Source organism: Phyllostomus hastatus, unplaced genomic scaffold (assembly GCF_019186645.2).
Source record: "Phyllostomus hastatus isolate PE091 unplaced genomic scaffold, TTU_PhHast_1.1 phas_contig_86, whole genome shotgun sequence".
Classification (NCBI taxonomy): domain Eukaryota; kingdom Metazoa; phylum Chordata; class Mammalia; order Chiroptera; family Phyllostomidae; genus Phyllostomus; species Phyllostomus hastatus.
The window spans coordinates 94,670,820-94,689,833 of NW_025333977.1; the positions used below are offsets into that span (position 1 = coordinate 94,670,820).

General features: G+C 43.8%; 1 pseudogene; it reads right to left on the reverse strand.

Annotated features, from left to right (window-relative positions):
- Positions 1–7,810: 7,810 nt before the first annotated feature.
- On the reverse strand, positions 7,811–8,846 carry LOC123827049 (annotated as a pseudogene).
- Between the last annotated feature and the right edge of the window lie 10,168 nt (positions 8,847–19,014).

A 19,014-nucleotide genomic window follows, 5' to 3' on the forward strand; every position in this document is an offset into this window, starting at 1 on the left:
GGGCCTCTTTGCATCCATCTTGTTTGGGACTCTCTGTGCTTCCTGGACTTGCATGTCTATTTCATTCAGCAAATTAGGGAAGTTTGCTTTCATTATTTTTTCAAATAGATTTCCAATTTCTTACTCTTTCTTTTCTCCTTGTGGTACCCCTGTGATGTGACTGTTGGACCTCTTGAAGTTGTTCCAGAGGCTGCTTATACTATTTTCATTTTTTTCTTCTTTTAAAAAAATTTTTAGGGGAAGGAAGGGAGAAAAAAGAGATAAAAATATCAATGTGTGGTGGTTTCTCAGGTGCTCCCTACTGTGGACCTGGCCAGCAACCCAGGCATGTGCCCTAGACTGAGAATCAAACTGGCAACCCCTTGGTTTGCAGGCCTGCACTCAATTCACTGAGCCACACCAGCCAGGGCCTATACTCAGGTGTTTTGGATTCTCTTCCCTTCTTATTGTTTTGATTGGTTGATTTTTGTTTCCTTATGTTCCAAATCATTGATTTGATTCTTGCCTTTATCCATTCTACTGCTATTTCCCTATAAGTTGTTCTTTGTTTTAATTAGTGCATCCTTCATTTCTGACTAGATCTTTTTATGTTACTGAGGTCCTCACTAAGTTCCTTGAGCATTCTTATAACCAGTGTTTTGAACTCTGAATGTGATAGATTGCTTATCTCTGTTTTATTTAGTTCTTTTTCTGGAGTTTTGATCTGTTCTTTCATTTGGGCTATGTTACTTTGTCTTTTCATTTTGACAGCTTCCCTGTGTTTTTTCCTATGTACTAGGTAGAGCTGCTATGACTCCCTGTCTTGGTAGAGTGGCCTAATGTAGTAGGTGTCTTGTAGGGTCCAATTGCACAGCCTCCCCTATCACCCAAACTGTGTACTCAAGGTCCACCCTTGGTGTGGGCTAAGTACACCCTCCTCTTGTACTTGAGCCTTGATTGCTGTTGGCAGGTCAATGGGAGGGATTTACTCAGGCCAGTCAGGTGCAGGGACTTGCTGTGACCACTGATCACCAACCTCTTCCCTCTGTGGAGGATCAGCTGTGCAGGGGCAGGGTGGTGGTGCTCCAACATGGCCCATAGGTCTCCACTGGGTGTGCAGGTCCTAGGGTTTCTTAGGTGGTGCAGCCCAAGGTCAGCCCCCATCTGTGTTTTGTTCAGGCCACCCTGCCTGAGCTATAGAGTAATCTGAGAAAGCTGCTACTTGTGCTGGGATGGAGAGTCCCAGGCAAAGCCAAGCTGTGAATCCTGGCTCATGGCTGCTAGTGTCATGCCCGTGGCCACTTAGCAAGAGGCTGGGGCTTCACTACTGCCAGCTGTTGGTTGTTTGAAAGGATTTAGGAAGTTGTGAAGCTTGAGCCAAGACCAGCCATTCATATGCAACAGCCATTGTTAACAGGGTGGGGTGGAGCCTCAGGGATCTCCTGGTAAGGGCATACAGAGTTAGCCAGGTTGATAGTCTCAGATATGGCACAAGCCTGCCTACTCTGTGACTCTGCCCATCTTTCTGTCTGGGAGAAAGCTGTCTTCCAGCTTTGCCTTGATGCCAGACACTGCAGTTCCTCTCCATATGCCTCTGGTGTCCTCCAAGCTGCTACCCCCAGTACTGAAGCTCAGAAGAACTGAGTCTAAGTCCATGTGGGGGTTCTTTAAGAGAAACTGCTTGGGACTCCAGAAGTTTCTTCCATTGACTCAATTCCCACTGGTTTTTGCAGCCGTAAGTTTTGGGGACTTAATCTTCCTGGCACTGGAACCCTGGGCTGGGGGTCTGGTGTGGGGCTGGGACTCCTCAGTCCTAAGATATCCCTCCTGAATTTTTACCACCACACATAGATGTGGGACCAGCCCATTCCACATCCATGCCCCTCCTACCACTCTGGATGGGTGTGGTTTCTTTAATTCTGTAGTTGTCAGACTTCCATTCATCTCAATTTCTGCTGGCTCTGAGTGATGGTTGTTCTATATTTTAGTTGTAATTTTGATGTGGTTGTGCGAGGAGGCAAGCCGTGTTCACCTACACCTCTATCTTGACTGGAAGTCCTTTTATACATTTCTTTTAATACAGTTTATAAAAAGCTGTTAATTTAATGACCTGCTTTAATAGTTTCACTAACATCTGTTCCAGTATGAAACAAAGTGCTCAGGCATTCAGGTGTGTGCACCTGGACCAGCTTTGGCTGGGGCCTCTGTGGGGTTGGGCCTCCTGCCTGCAAACTCATCTTCTTCCTAAAGTAGGAAGGGAAAATGCTGAATGTGAAGAGCAAACCTGGGTCTGCCTCCCTCAGCTGGGGGAATCTCGCATCACTCCCTTGAATTCCCTGAGCCTCATTTTTCTCCCCTCTAATATGAAGATAATGGTCCCTAAATGCCTACGTCAAAAGAGCTGTTTGTAATACATCAGATAAGTAATTATTACCATAAACTACAGTAGCATTAAATAATCACCGTAAAGCTCCTAACCCAGTCTGCAGTTGGAGCTCCAGAAATGTTATCCTTTTTTTTAATTTAAATGATATTTTATTGTTTATGCTAATGCGTGTAACCCTTTCTTTCCCACTTCGCTCCCCTTCACAAAGCTCCCCTTCCCCATGCCTCAGGCAATCCTCACACTGTTGTCCCTGCCCACATATAGGTTCTTTAAAAATTTTTTTTTTAATTTTAATTTTATTTTTTTATATACTTTATTGATTATGCTATTACACTTGTCCCATTTCCCCCCTTCACTCCCCTCCACCCTGTACACCCTCTCCCACCCACATCTTCCCTTTAGTTCATGTCCATGTGTCATAGTTATAAGTTCTTTAGCTTCTACATTTCCCATACTATTCCTACCCTCCCCCTTATCTATTTTCAACCTACAATCTATGCTACTTATTCTCTGTACCTTTTCCCTCCCTCTCCTCCTCCCACTTCCCTGTTGCTAACCCTCCATGTGATCTCCATTTCTGTGGTTCTGTTCCTGTTCTAGTTGTTTGCTTAGTTTCTCTTGGTTTTGCTTTAGGTGTGGTTTTTAATAATTGTGAGTTTGCTGTCCTTTTACTATACATTTTTTTTAATCTTCTTTTCTTAGATAAGTCCCTTTAACATTTCATATAATAAGGGCTTGGTGATGATGAACTCCTTTAACTTGACCTTATCTGAGAAGCACTTTGTCTGTTCTTCCATTCTAAATGAAAGTTTTGCTGGATAGAGCAATCTGGGATATAGATCTTTGTCTTTCATGACTTTGAATACTTCTTCCCAGCCCCTTCTTGCCTGTAAGGTCTCTTTTGAGAAATCAGCTGACAGTCTGATGGGAACTCCTTTGTAGATTACTGTCCCCTTATCTCTTGCTGCTTCTAGGATTCTCTCCTTCATTTTTTTACCTTGGCTAATGTAATTATGATGTGCCTTGGTGTGTTTCTTCTTGGGTCCAACTTCTTTGGGACTCTCTGAGCTTCCTGGATTTCCTGGAAGTCTATTTCCTTTGCCAGATTGGGGAAGTTCTCCTTTATTATTTGTTCAAATACGTGTTCAATGTGCTGCTTTTCCTCTTCCCCTTCTGGTACCCCTATAATTCAGATGTTGGAACGTTTAAAGATGTCCTGGAGGTTCCTAAGCTTCTCCTCATTTTTTTGAATTCTCATTTCTCCATTCTTTCCTGTTTGGTTGTTTCTTTTTTCCTTCTAGTCCACTCTAGTGTTTTGAGTCCCAGTTTGTTGTCATTTTACTGTTCCCATCACTATTGGTTCCCTGTGCATTTTCCTTCATTTCTTTTATCATAACCTGCATTTGTTCATCTAATTTGCACCCAAAATCAACCAATTCTGTGAGCTTCCTGATCACCAGTGTTTTGAACTGTGCATCTGATAGGTTGGCTATCTCTCGGTAGCTTAAAAGGATGAGTTCTGGGGCATTGATTTGTTCTTCTGTTTGAGCCATCTCTCTCTGTTTTTTTTTTTGGTCTGGTCGCTCCTGTTACTGTGAGGGGTGTAGCCTTAGGTGTTCACCAGGGCTGGGCACCCCAGTTGCTAGATTGTGGCATTGTATGTGGGGGCAGGGTCGAGAGGGAACAATGGCGGTAGCTCCATTCTCCCTGGGACCTTAGTCCCTTCTCTGGGATTCTGGGTTCCGCGCTCTGCCCTGGTCCACAATCGCCGCCTCACTGGGTCTGCCAGCAGTCACTTGCATACTCAGGATCCACCTGCTGCAATCTTGCGCGCCCCAGATGCCTTATGCGCCCAACTCTTTCTGCTCTCCACACCACGACCCGAGGCCCGCAGCTCATCTCCGCCCCTCCTACCAGTCTGGATGAACGGGTCTATTTCAACTTCTTGGCTGTCTGACTTCCATTCAGATAAATTTTCTGTCAGTAATGGATGTTATTCTGCCTCTAAATTGCTGTTCCAATCTTGGTTGTATGTGGAGGTATGGTGCATCCACCTATGCCTCCATCTTGGCCAGAAGTCCTTCTTTTTTTAATATAATTTATTGATTATGCTATTACAGCTCTCCCATTTCCCCCCTTTTATTCCCCTCCACCCTGTACACCCCCTCCCACCCACATTCCCCCACTTCATGTCCATGGGTCATACATATAATAAGTTCTTTGGCTTCTACATTTTCTATACTATTCTTAACCTCCCCCTGTCTATTTTGTACTTACAGTGTATGCTACTTATTCTCTGTACCCTTCCCCCCTCTTTCCCCCTCCCACTTCCCTGCCAATAACCCTCCATGTGATCTCCATTTCTGTGGTTCTGTTACAGTTCTAGTTGTTTTCTTAATTTGTTTTTGTTTTAGGTATGGTTGTTAATAACTGTGAGTTTGTTGTCATTTTACTGTTCATAGTTTTGATCTTCCTTTTCTCAGATAAGTTCCTTTAACATTTCATATAATAAGGGCTTGATGATGATGAACTCCTTTAACTTGACCTTATATGAGAAGCACTTTATCTGCCCTTCCAATCTAAATGATAGCTTTGCTGGATAGAGTAATCTTGGGTGTAGGCCCTTGCCTTTCATGACTTGGAATCCTTCTTTCCAGCCTCTTCTTGCCTGCAAGTTTTCTTTTGAGAAATCAGCTGATAGTCTGATGGGAACTCCTTTGTAGATAAATGTCTCCTTTTCTCTTCCAGCTTTTAAGGTTCTCTCCTTACATTTAATCTTGGGTAATGTAATTATGATGTGCCTTGGTGTATTCCTCTTTGGGTCCAACTTCTCTGGGGCTCTCTGAGCTTCCTGGACTTCCTGGAAGTCTATTTCCTTTGCCAGATTGGGAAAGTTCTCCTTCATTATTTGTTCAAATAAGTTTTCAATTTCTTGCTCTCCCTCTTCTCCTTCTGGTACCCCTATGATTCAGAGGTTGGAATGTTTAAAGATGTCCTGGAGGTTCCTAAACCTCTCCTCGCTTTTTGAATTCTTGTTTCTTCATTTTGTTCTGGTTGAATGTTCCTTTTTTCCTTCTGCTCCAAACTGTTGATTTAAGTCCCAGTTTCCTTCCCACCACTGTTGGTTTCCTGTTCATTTCCCTTTATTTCACTTTTTATAGCCTTAATTTTTTCATCTAATTTGTGACCCTATTCAACGAATTCTGTGAGCATCCTGATCACCAGTGTTTTGAACTATGCATCTGATGGGTTGGCTATCTCTTTGTCACTTAGTTGTATTTTTTCTGGAGCTTTGATCTGTTCTTTCATTTGGGCCATTTTTTTTTTTGTCTTGGCGCACCTGTTACATAGTAAGGGGCGGAGCCTTAGGTGTTCACCGGGGTGGGGCAACCCATGTCATTGCCTCGTGATGCTGTATGGGGTGGGGAAGGGGTCTGAGAGGGAACAATGCCACTTGCTCCACTTTCAGCTGTCCTTCAGTCACTTCCCTCACTACCCACAATAAAGGACCTTCTGGTGTTGATTCCCAGGTGGGTGGACTTGTATACTTTCTAGGACCCTGTTGGTCTTTCCAATAAACTCTCCTGTGAGGCTGGGAGGTTCTCCCACTGCCACCTCAACCCCCACAGATGTTTTCAGTCAGAGGTTTGAGGCATTATTTCCCCACACTGGAACCCTGGGTTTTGGGGTCTATCTTGCTTCCCAGTTGTTCCTCCCAGTTTATCTGCACATGAATGTGGGATTGCCCAGTCTGCAAACCTGCGCCTTGCTGGGTCCACCAGCTGCAGCCTTGCCATGAGTCCTCTCTGCACGACTGCCCATCTCCACCCTTCCTACCGGTCTGGATGAATATTTCTTCTTTAACTCCTTGGTTGTCGGGCTTCCCTACAGTTCGATTTTTTGTCAGTTCTGGTTGTTTTTTGGTTTTAAATTTGTTGTCCTTCTTTTGGTTGTGCAAGGTGGCACAGTGTGTCTACCTACTCCTCCATCTTGGCGGGAAGTCTGTTATTCTTAGTTGGCCTCATGATTAATGAAACAAGTGCTTCTTACTTGCTCTGACCACTGGGTGGCACTACAGACTTGGTTCTGTGACTACATATTTTGGTCTGAAAAGCAGCTTTTGTGTTTGAACCGTATAATAGTGCTGTTTTTGTTGTTGTTGTTTTGTAGGTTAAAACCACCCGATTCTCAGCAGTTTGATATGATTGTAGCTAAATTTTTCAGTGCTGCCGGCCCTGTGCTGTTTCCTTTTGGCTTTGTCTCAGCTAAACCCTGACCCCATTTCAAGGACTCACCAGCTGCAGTCTTGAGGATGCCTGGGCCGTGCCTGCCACACTGATGATCTGGGCCTGCTTTATTACACCCACTAGTCAGCTGGACTTGGTGCCAGAGATGCAGGGTCAAGGGCCTATCCAAGCTGGGAAGAGAGAGAGAGAGCTAGAAAGACAGCATCAGAGTTAAGGGCAGAGCCAGAGATAATAGAAACACAGTAGACTGGTGGTCCCAGGGATTTGATTTGTAGAAGCAGAGGTCTCTCACTTTCACATGAGCACAAATTTCCTTGCTGAAACCAGGAAGCCATTTCCTAAGAAACTCAAAGGACACACCATGCCCAGGTGACCCCAATCTCTGTTCCATGTGTCCTGGTTGCCTCATTTCCTCATGAGGGGCCCTGGCCCTGGGCCTCCAGCATTGTGAAAGATGTTGAGAAACAAAGATCTCAGATCATTAACAGAACTGACTGGTGACTCTAAGAAGTAGGAAGGAGTGACTTGCCTGAAGTCTGGGTGGGGCTGTAGGCCCCATAGCTCCCTGGGCCCAGAGCAAGCCCTCAGGCAAAGAGTCAACTGTGTCTGATCTAACTGTAATCACAGTGGGGTAGGGGTGGGGAGTTCCTTTGGGCCAACCATCTGGGCCTCTCCAGCCAAAGAACCCAGGGTTTTCATATATAGATGGACTTGAAGGAATAGGGTCACTTATGAGTAACTTTTTCATATTTGTGTGTTTAACAATTTTTTTCAGAGACAAGGCTTCAGAGATGGAAGATTTTTGTGTATGTGTGTATGAATGATTCAAGGGGATTTTTGAAAAATAGCTATCTTCCAGAAATATAAGGATGGTTTAATATAAGAAATCTATCAATATAATTTACCATATTAATAGATCAAGAGAGAAAAATCATATGACCACTTCCAAAAAGGCTAAAAAATTCAATAGTTTAATCTTAGTAAACACTCTTTTTGGGGGGATGAAATGTAGTGAACTTTATTGACCATGCACAACAAGGTAGGGCTCCCTAAGCCCCTTTCCTTCTTCAGAGGGTCCAGGGTGGAAACTCTGGAGGTCAGGAGATACTCAGCATGTCAGGGGATCAACTTGGGGCAAGGACTCCCCAGGAACTGAGGGCTTCTCTTCCTGTCACTGGGGCTGCTGGTCCAGGGGCTCTTAGTCCCTGGAAGCCATGTGGACCTTAAGGCCCACCACCATGTTGCCGTGGCCAAATTCATTGTCATACCAAGAAATGAGCTGGATAGAATGGTCATTGAGGGCAATGCTAGCCCCAGCATTGAAGGTGGACAAGTGGGTGTCAGTGTTAAACTCGCAGGAGACAACCTGGTCCTCGGTATAGCCCAGGATGCTCTTCAAGGGGCCCTCTGATGACTGCTTCACTACCCTCTCGATATTTCATCATATTTGGCAGCTTTCTCCAGGCAGTAGGTCAGATCCACAACCTCCACAACTGACACATTGGGGGTGGGGACAAGGAAGGCCATGCCAGTGAGCTTCCCATTCAGCTCAGGGATGACCTTGCTCATAGCTTTGGCAGTGCCAGTAGAAGCACGATAATGTTCTGGGCAGCCCCTTGGCCTTCACACCACAGCTTCCCAGAGGGGCCATCACCAGTCTTCTGGGTGATAGTGATGGCGTGGACTGTGGTCATGAGTCCCTTCACCATGCTAGAGTTGTCATGGATGACCTTGGCCAGGGGGCAAAGCAGTTGGTGGTTCAGGAGACATTGCTGACAGTCTTCAAGGAGTTGTCATACCTGTCATGGTTCACACCTGTCACAAATATGGGGGCATCCACAGGAGGGACAGAGATGATGACCCTCTCGGCTCCTCCCTTTAAGTGAGCCCCAGTCTTCTGCAAAGTAGTGAAGACACCAGTGGCCTCCATAATATACTCAGCACCAGCATCACCCCATTTGATGTTGGGGGATGTCACTCCTGGAAGATGGAGATGGACTTTCCATTGATGAAAAGCTTCCTGTTCTCAGCCTTGACTGTGCCTTTGAACTTGCCATGAGTAGAATCATGCTGGAACATGCAGACCATGTAGTTGAGGTCAATGAAGGATTCATTGATGGCCACAACATCCACTTTGCCAGAGTTAAAATAAGCCCTTTTAAGGGGCCCTTTAAAGCAGCACCTCTGACCAGGTGCCCAATACAGCCAAGTCCATTCACTGAGAACTTCACCATCATGTCTCAGGGTTGCAGCTGGCACTGAGCAGGAAGACACAGCTGTCTGTTGAACAGGAGGAGCAGAGAGCCTTGGTAAACACTCTTTTTTTAAAAAATTTTATTTTAATCATTGTTCAAATACAGTTTTCTCCCTTTTTTTAAATTTTATTTTTATCATTGTTCAAATACAGTTTTCTCCCTTTGGTAAACACTCTTAATGAAATGAAAATAGGTAGAGACAGAGAGCGAGAGAGAGAGAGAGAGAGAGAGAGAGAAAACAGGCATATATTTCTTCCTTAACAGTGATGAAATATATTTATTTCAATATAAAAGGCAGCATTGTTTTTAATGGGGAGAAATTTTCCCCAACTCAAAATCAAGAACAAAAGAGATTTGTCCATTTTCACCGCTATTATTTAACATTTTAATGGATGTAATAAGCCAATGTGATTTGACAAGGGTAGAACATAGAGGTGTAGAAATCAGAAAAAGAAAAAATTACATTTCCAGATGACATAATTTTATAGGAAACACCAAAGATTTAACTCAAAGTGTATTAAATGCCAACTGCTGGCAAGGATGTAAAACAACAGAACTCTCATTTACTGTGGGTAGGAATACAAAATGGTACAACCACTTTGAAAGAAAGTTTGGGGGATTCTGACAAAACTAAACTTATTGTTACTATGCAATCCAGCAGTTGTGCTCCTTGGTTTTATTGAAATGAGTTGAAATGTGCATCCATGCAAAAACCTGCATGCAAATGTTTATAGAAGCTTTATTCATAATTGCCCAAAATTGTAGCAACAAAAATGTCCTTCAGTAGGTGAATGGATAAACTATGGTATATCCAGACAATGGAATATTATTGAATGCTAAAAAGAAATGAGCAATCAAACCACAAAAAGACATGGAGGAAGCTTAAATGTGCATTGCTAAGTGAAAGAAGGCAATCTGAAAAAGCTACATATTGTATGATTCCAACTGTATAGCATTCTGAAAAAGGCAAAACTATAGAGATAGTATAAAGATCAGTGGCTGCAAGGGGTTCACAGGGAGGGAGGGATGAATAGGTGGAACATAGGATTTTTAGGGCATGGAAATTATTTGTATAATATTACAATGATAGAGATATGTCATTATACATTTGTTGAAACCCATAGACTATGTAGCACAAAGAATGAGCCCTAATGTCAACTATGAACCTTGGTTGACATTATGACAATGTTGGTTCATTGGTTGTAATAAATGCACCACTTCGATGTAGGGTATTGAGGGTGGGGAGGGAAGGAGCAGGGTGTATGTGGGGGATTCTTTATATTTTTCATTCAATTTTGCTGTCAACCCAACACTGCTGTAAAAAAACCCTATTAATTGAAAAGAAAGTATTACAAACAGCAAAGTAATTCAGTAAGATGTTTGGTTTACTATTAATATGCTGAAACTATAGATTTAACATTTACAAACAAGTACTCAGAAAAACTAATGGAAGAAAATAATCTTTTTACAATAATGAAACAACAAAAATAAATGATAACAACCAGAGAATGAAACAACTAGGAATAAACTTGATGAGATTTATGCAATATATTTATGAATAAAAAGATGATCTGAACAAATGGAAAGACATACCAGAGTTTTAGAAAGTCCATTTGTGTAAAATCAGTGAGAGTCCAATAGAAATACCACCACAATTATTTTTGGCAACCAAATAATATCCAGAACAAATGAGAGGGGACTAGGCTTATAAGAAATTAAAGTGTCTATTTTATATAGGGCCATAATAAACTAGTGTAGTACTGGCACAGGAGTAAGCAGATCAATGGAACAGTATAGAAAGTATAGGAATAGAGTTAAATATAAGGGAACTTAGGATATGATAAAGTTGAACTTCCAAATCAGCAGAGGAAAACTATTCAGTATAAAGCTGCTAGGCAAATAGGGTAGCCATCTGAAAAATAAAAACAAAACACAGAATTGTACAGTACCTCATACTTTATAGCAAAATAATTCAGAGATGAACCAAATATATAAATGTTAAAAAAATAAAACTACAAAATACAGAAGAAGCAATGGAGGAATTAGAAATAACTTCAGAGATAGGAAAGCACTTCTAAGTATGATACAATGTCCAGAAGCTTTAAAAGGAAAGGAGAAAAGGGCACTACATCAAAGTAAACAAGTTCACTATGGCAAAAGACACCATAATCAGAGGCAAAGTAAAAAAAAAATAGGAAAGAGTGACTATAACATATCAATGTACTTATACTAAGAGAAATGTAAATTAACTCACTGAGGCCCTGGTGGGGTAGCTCAGTAGGTTAGAGCATTGTCCGGATAGACCAAGGTTGAGGGTTTGATCCCTGGTCAGGGCGCATGCAAGAATCAACCAATGCATCAATAAGTGGAACAACAAATTGATGTCTCTCTCTCTTTCTCTCTTCCCCTTCCTCTCGCTCTTTAAAATAAAAAAAAATTTAAAAAGAAGAAAAAAGATCAGAAATGTAAATATACAATGGTAATAAATACATATCTGTTAAATACATTTAAATTTATTTAAATGCAAATGGTTTAAGTGCTCCAATCAAAAGCTATATGGTGGCTGAATGGGTAACAAAACAAGACCCCTACATACGCTGTCTGCAAGGGACTCAGTTTGGATCAAAAGGCACACATAGACTGATAGTAAAGAGATGGGAAAGGATATTTCATGAGAATGGAAACAAAACACAAAAAGCTGGAGTAGCAATATTTATATTGGACACAATAGTCTTTAAAACAAAGGCTCTAACAAGAGATAACAAAGGACCTAGCGACTCTACTTCTGGGTATTTATCTGAAGAAATTCAAAACACTACATCAAAAAAACATAGGCATCCCTATGTTTATTGCAGCATTACTTACAATTGCCAAGATATGGAAGCAGCCCAAGTGTCCATCAGTAAATGAGTAGATAAAAGAAAGTAGGGCATATACACAATGGAATATGACTCAGCTGTAAAAAAGAATGAAACCTTGCCATCTGTAACAACATGGATGGACCTAAAGGGTATTGTGCCGGGTGAAAGAAGTCAGACAGAAACAGACAAATACCATATGATTTCACTTATATGTAGAATCTAAAAAAAGAGAAGAGAATAAATGAACAAACCATACAGAAACAGTCTCATGGATACAGAGAACATATTTGACGGTTGCCAGATAGCAGTGGGGTTGAGGGTGGTGGGTGAAAAAGGTGAAGGAATTAAGAAGTACCAATTGGTAGAGAATAGCCATGGGGATGTAAAGTGCAGCACAGGGAATATAGCCAAGGATATTATACAAACTATGTATGTGTCAGATGGGTACTATATCTGTTGGGGTCATAACTTTGTAAGTTATACACATGTCTAATCATAGTATGTGATTAGACATACTATGTGCACCTAAACCAATATATTGTACATCATCTGTAATTTAAAAATAAAAAAGAGCTTATAAAATGATTATTGATCAATTCTGTTAATAATCTTAAGAGTAAAGGTGTTTCAAGCAATGAAGACACCTAGGTGTTGGTCTCCCAGAGGTGAAAACCAAAAAGGAATCCTTTATAAATTAGAAACACTGATGGAATGTGGATTTTTAAAAAGTATAGCATCAAAGGAAAGACAAAGTGAAAAGGAGAATAAGATTTATTAGCACAGGACAATGTATATTAAAGAAACAGCCCTGGCTGGTGTGGCTCAGTGGATTGAGCACCAGCCTGCAAACAGAAAGGTCATGTGTTCGATTCCTGGTCAGGCTACATGCTTGGGTTGCAGGCTGGGCCCTCAGTTGGGGGTGTGCGAAAGGCAACCACCCATTGATGTTTTTCTCCCTCTCTTTCTATTCCCTTTCCCTCTCTCTAAAAATAAATAAATAAAATATTTTTTAAAATAAAAGAAACCTACACATGAAAACATGCATGCTTTACAAAAATGTGAAGACACATTAAATACAGATGCCCGTGGTGGGGTGGGGTGTGGGATTGGGGGACAGCAGTTGGGCCTAGGATAAAGGTGGGGGGCAATAAAGAAATGAAATGGGAGGAAGACCTTGTGGGCTGATGATGATAAACTTTGAAATGAGGCAGATGATATACTCAGCACTGTACCTTCCAGATACAAAACTGAGTGCAATCTTTCTTATCAGCAGAAAGTTTGTGCATGTGCTAAATGACTCTAGCTGTCATGTGGCCTGTAGACAGAAAGTTCTCCTGGAAAACTGAAGTCAACGGGGTCCCAAAGGCAGCTCTGCAGGTGGGCACTGCCCAGCTCTGCTGCCCTCCCAGCCCGGCAAAGTCCCCTCAAAACTGTCAGGAGCCACATGTACTGGAGCTATCCAGGAACTGGCTCCAGCTCAACACGAGCTTCTGGATTTCTCAAGCAATAATAGGTTTGAAATCCTGAGAGCAAAGTTCTCCAGGCCAGGTCCAAGGTGGACAAGATTTTTCGTTGTGGCTGCCTCTTTCATTCTCATCTCCTGTTCCCACAGGAGGGTCTGATTTGGGAGCAGGCCCAGCCCTGAGGCAGCACACGAGAAATCTCAGAAAGAAAGGGCCCCAAATGACAACCTTCAAAGGATCAAGAAGAGTTTTTTTTAAAATGTGAAGTTGCCTAAGGACTTGAATGGACATTTCTCCAAAGAAGATATACAAATGACCAGGAAGCACATGAAAAGATGCTGAGCAGCACTAATTATTAAGGACATGCAAATCAACCCACAATGAGATACCACTTCACACCCACTAGAATGGCTATTGCAAAAAACATGTTAGTGAGGATGTAGAGAAACCATAACCATTGTGTACTACTGGTGAGAGTATAAAATGGTGGAAAACAGTATGGAGTTTCCTTAAGTACTTAAACATAATTTGCATATGATCCAGCAGTTCATTTCTGGGTATATACACAAAAGAATCGAAAGCAGGGTCTCAAAGAGATATTTGTACTCCTGTGTTCACAGCAGTATTATTCATAATAGCTACAATGTGGAAACAATCCAAGTGTCCACTGGCAAATGAATGTTTAGGCAAATTGTGCTGTATGTATACACTTGTCCCTTACTCTATCATGGTTCACTTGTTGTGGCTTCACTATATCGCAGATTTTTAAAACTATATATATCTAATTCTGTATTGTGGAGTTTTCACTATATCATGGGATTTTGTGGTATATAGGTATTTATATAATATTTATGATTTAATTATTTTTGCCTAAAAATTTAAAACAATATAAAAATATAAAAAGTGTTCATTCAAACATATTAAAAGACTATTAAATCGAAATAAAATACAGTATGTATTTAATCAGCGGATGAATACTGTACTGTACACAATGGAAATGCAGTACACCACTACCGCCACTACCGCTTGTGCAAGTTTGCCAACGTGAGATTGTACACGGCACACTGTTGGCTGATGGAATGGAAGGCGACCAACCACAGCACTGTGTTCTGTCTCCTGGGCGCCGATTGGCTCAGTGACCGTAGCATCGGTCTGTTTGCTCTCCCACACTGTGCCCACACATTCAGCATCTCTCCTTGTCCACTTCACATCAACGTCTGGTCGCTGTGTGTAGTGTTACTCTGCGATGTTGTGTTTTTGTGGCATTTTCATAAAAGTTGGAGTTTATTTTAAGCCCTGCGATGCCACCCAAACATTCTGTGCCTTCTAAGCCTTCTGGCAGTGAACCCAAGCACCAGAGGAATATGCTTACCATCAAAGAAAAGGTGGAACTTCTCGGCATGTTAAAGGAAGGCAAAAGCTACGTGGCTGTAGGCCGCCATTACGGGATCAACGAATCTACTGTTCGCTACATAAAGAAAGACAAGAAGAATATTAGATTTACGGCAACAATGACTTTTAACAAGACTGCAAAGGGTGGTCACTTCCCACAATAAGGCCAATGTGAGGATGGAGTCTGCATTGGCCTTGTTGGTAAATGACTGCAGGAGGAATATCTCGCTGGATACCAACACCATCCGGATGAAGGCCAAGAAACTTCATGACAATTTTGCGGACAGCACAGATGTTCACGACAGTGATGAGGATGAAGACAAGGATGACTGCACAGAAGCGGGACTGTTGAGTGCTTCTCCCACCAGACCAACCCCATTCAGTACCAGCAAGGGCTGGTTTGACAAATTTCAGAGACGCTTTGGACTCAAGGGCATTTCTCTGCATGGAGAAGCTGCCTCTGCGGATAAAAAGCAGCGCCAGCAACTCCCCATAACTATGTTCATCACTCGGACGAAGAGATCAGTTACACCTACGCCTTTAGCGGAAATAGAAGTTATGGCCCAGGGCGAAGATACTGCACCACCTGATGAAGCACCTGATGAATCACCTGATGAAGTGGTGCCTTCAGAAGAGCTGTAATGGTCTTCCTGGCTGTACAGTACATTCATCTCATAGTCATCACCTTCATCGCCATCAGTACTGCACAGCTACACAGTTCATGATCTTCATCATTCAAGTTGTAGTATACTTCACCGGTGAGCACCCATATAGAATTTTATATGTTGTTAAAATTATGTAGGTTTAAGAGCATAGAAAGTGTTTAATAGCATATGAAGTATTTATAAGAGTGTGGAAAAGGTTAATAAGAGTGTGGGGAAGGTTTATAGGAGCGTGGAGAGAAATTCTGCAGTATGCTGCAATATGTATGAATCGTGAAGACATTACGCTAAGTGAATAATTCAGTCACAACAAGACAAATACTATGTGACTCCATGTCTCGGAGGTCCCTAGAGCAGTCAAAGCCACACAGTCAGGATGTAGAAGGGCGGCTGCCAGAGGCTGGGGTGGGGGGTAGGGAGTTAGGGTTTGATGGGGACAGAGTTGCAGTTGGGGAAGTTCTGGCGATGGACGGTGGATGATGGTGATGTACTTATTGGCACAGAACTATACCCTTAAAATGGCTAAAATGGTAAATTTTTATATACACTTTACCACAAGAAAAATAAATGAAGTTGCCTAAGAGGAGACTCTGCAAGGCAGATACTTTTCAATGCAGCCTCTGCCCCACCCGTTGGGCATCCTTCTCAGTTTCAAAAGAAACTCAAGGTTGGGGTAGGAGGAAAAAAGCCTGTTTTTAAAAACTTCTTTAGCCTCTAGTGGAAATGAAATTGAAATGGGGAGAAAGGAGCATGGCCTTCAAGGGTCGGAGCCCTAAGACACATCTGGGTGAGGACACCTCCTGCCGTTCTTTGTCAAGCAGGAACCAGCTCTTCTGTCCTTTTGCAGGACAAAGGCCTGGAAACAGTGGTGTGCACACTTGCACTTGTGTGCACACATCCATCATATGCACATGTGTGCACACACACGCACTTTCCCAGGGTTGCTGTCTTTTACTGAAAGAAATAAGTTAAACTGTCCCCCAGGGCCTTTGTAGCTGGGGCCAGTGGCCCTTGTCAGCATGTGTGTCCCTCCTCCCTGACCATCCCCACTCTCTGCTGGGGGACCAGAGACCCTCAGCCAGGAGGGCTGATGGCAGGGCAGATGTGCAGGCAGAAACCCCTCTCAGCTCTCAGGACCCCCTGCAAGACGAGGAAGGGACTTCATGCCCGGACAGAGGTGCCTCTGAGCAGCCAGCAGGCTGACAACTTTGAGATTAGCTCAGTCCCCAGTCTTTCTCTGCCGTTGGCAGGGCCAGCACTTCTGTTAACAGTGACGAGGCCAAGCTCCTACAAACGCTGACCCAGACCTCCTCCAGAGTCAGGGTCCCACCTGACCAGGGGCCTGAGATGATTACGGAGATCTGGAGCACAGGAGATAAGGGCAATCACACCTGGACTTTGGTTGGGGTGTCCTGGAGGCTGTGGGCAGGGAGCCCAGCCAGTCATTTGGTGGGATGGCTTCTGAGTGTGGCCTGGGGTAGACATGCCACCACCACGCTCTGCGGCTGGCTGTGCCTGTGCTCATGTCCTAGCAAGCCCTTTGATTCTCATAGCCTCACTTACATGTCCAGTAGAAAGGGGGTTATACTAGCAGCACCCCTGTGCATGTGTTGAGAGGGAGAGAGGAGGTAACGACAAATATTAGTAATTGGTAGTACAAATTGCAACACCCTTATAAAATGCCACTGCCCATTCACTTCCAGCTCATGATGGGTGATGCTAGTATTTCAGGGACCAGCAGCTGATGTCCTAGGATTGGTGGAGCTGAGAGGCAGGAAAGGAAGAGAGAGAGGGTGAGGGCATTAGGGCTGGGGCTTGAGCACACCCCAGTGGCCCCAAGTCTGGTGTGCAGAGCACCAGCACTGGGGAACCGGCTGCCTCTCCCTCCTGGATGCGCCAGAGCCATGGGACCAGACCAGACTCCTCTGAACCAGTCAGAGTGCAGGTCAGACCATCTGCACTTGCTCCTTTGCTTTTTGCAGAGGGAAGGTAAGTGGAAGGTCAGAGCACCTCCTGGGGCTGGGGGAGTGCTGCCCAGATGGTCTGATCTTCTCTGGGTTGGCCTCTCACGCAAACATCATGTGTGTCTTGATAGTTTAGCATTGGTGGGGGTGGGGCCGAGACACTGTGAGGCCCTCTGTGCTCACCACTGACCAGCAGAACAAGAGCAAACTGTTATGGGCTGAATTGTGTCCCCGCCCCAAACTCGTATGTTGAAGTCCTAACCCCCCATAACTCAGAACCTTGTTTGGACAGAGGGTTGTTGCAGATGTAATTTGTTAAGATGAGCTCATTAGGGTGGACCCTAATCCAATTAACTAGTGTCCTTATAAAAAAGGGGAATTTGGACGCAGAGACACGTGCATACATGGAGAATGCTGTATGGAGTTGCGGGCCGAGACCGGGGTGATTTACAAGCCCAGGAACAAACTCTGCTGACATCTTGATCTTAGACTTCTAGTCTGTGAAGTCCCACTGGGAAACAATACATTTCTGTTGTTTATACCACCCAGGCTGTGGTGCTTTGTTATGGCAGCTCTAGCAAACTGACACTCATACCCTGGGAAAGGGGTCAGCCTTGCTACCAGGAATAGACGTTGGCCAAACCCTATGCTAACAGTAACCTTTTTAAAAAATCAGCTCCATTGTCTGAAAGCTGCCAGAAGGGACCAAGCCACTGAGCACTCCTGGAACTCCGCTGGGGGCAGTCCAGCTTCCAGAATGCAAAGCTAACATCTTATCTCATTCCTGCATGCATTCATTCAGCAAACAGTTTGTTGGGTCCCAGCAGTTTTTCAGATGAAGTTTGGCTCTGGTAATGCAGTGGGGCAGAGGGAGGCCCTAGTTTCTGCCTTTAGAGAGCTGTTGGGAAAGGCAGACCTTCCCCAAAAGAGACCCATAATCAAGTGGGACAAAGAGGAGCCTGTTGACAGCATGGCAAGGCGACCTCTGGTCTTTTCTTCTATGTCAGCCTTCTCCACGCAGCTGCCAGGCTTTGGGGCATGAGGACCTGGGTTCCTGGAACAGCCTGTCACAGGCAGAGAGGGTCTTACCCCACCCCAAGGGAGGAAACACATTACTTCTGAGGAATGTGGTGTAGCTGACTGTCAAAGGTCAACTTCTGTTGGGGCGGGTGACACTGCAGAACACAACCATTGTGGGGTTTTGCAGTATGCACTACAAGCATTTTCATAAGCAGCACTCTAAAAGACCTGGTGGAGCGATACAGCGGTGATAACGAGGATGACCCTTGGTTACAGCTCCCAGGGTCCCAGCCAGGTGCTGCGGGAATTGTGAGGCCAAACCCAGGCTCCAAGCAGAGTTGGCTGTGAGCAGGGGTGAGGCATGGGACTTCCCCCATCCGGGCCACACTCCCTGAGTGTGGGTCGGCCCTGAGGACTTCGGGCTGGGAGCCTGCAGGGCTGCACGGAACCCATATAGGCTCATCACACTGCAGACCAGTAGGCAGCTTGCAGAAATCAGGGTTCACCACACTCTCTTCTTATTCCAAAAATAATTTTATTTTATTTCCCCGCTCCAAAACCTTAAAAAAATGCAGGCTATCCACAAGCTACTGAGAAAGATTCTAATTTGTCAGTGTGGCCTTATCATGTAGCGACTCTGGGGTCAAACTGCCTGTGTTCAAATCCTGGCTCATTCAGTGGCCTTGGGCAAGTTACTTATCATCTCCAAGCCTCAACTTCTTAATTTGTAAAATGTGGCTATAGTACCAATACCTTCTTCTGAGAGTTGTTTTGAGAGGTAAGTG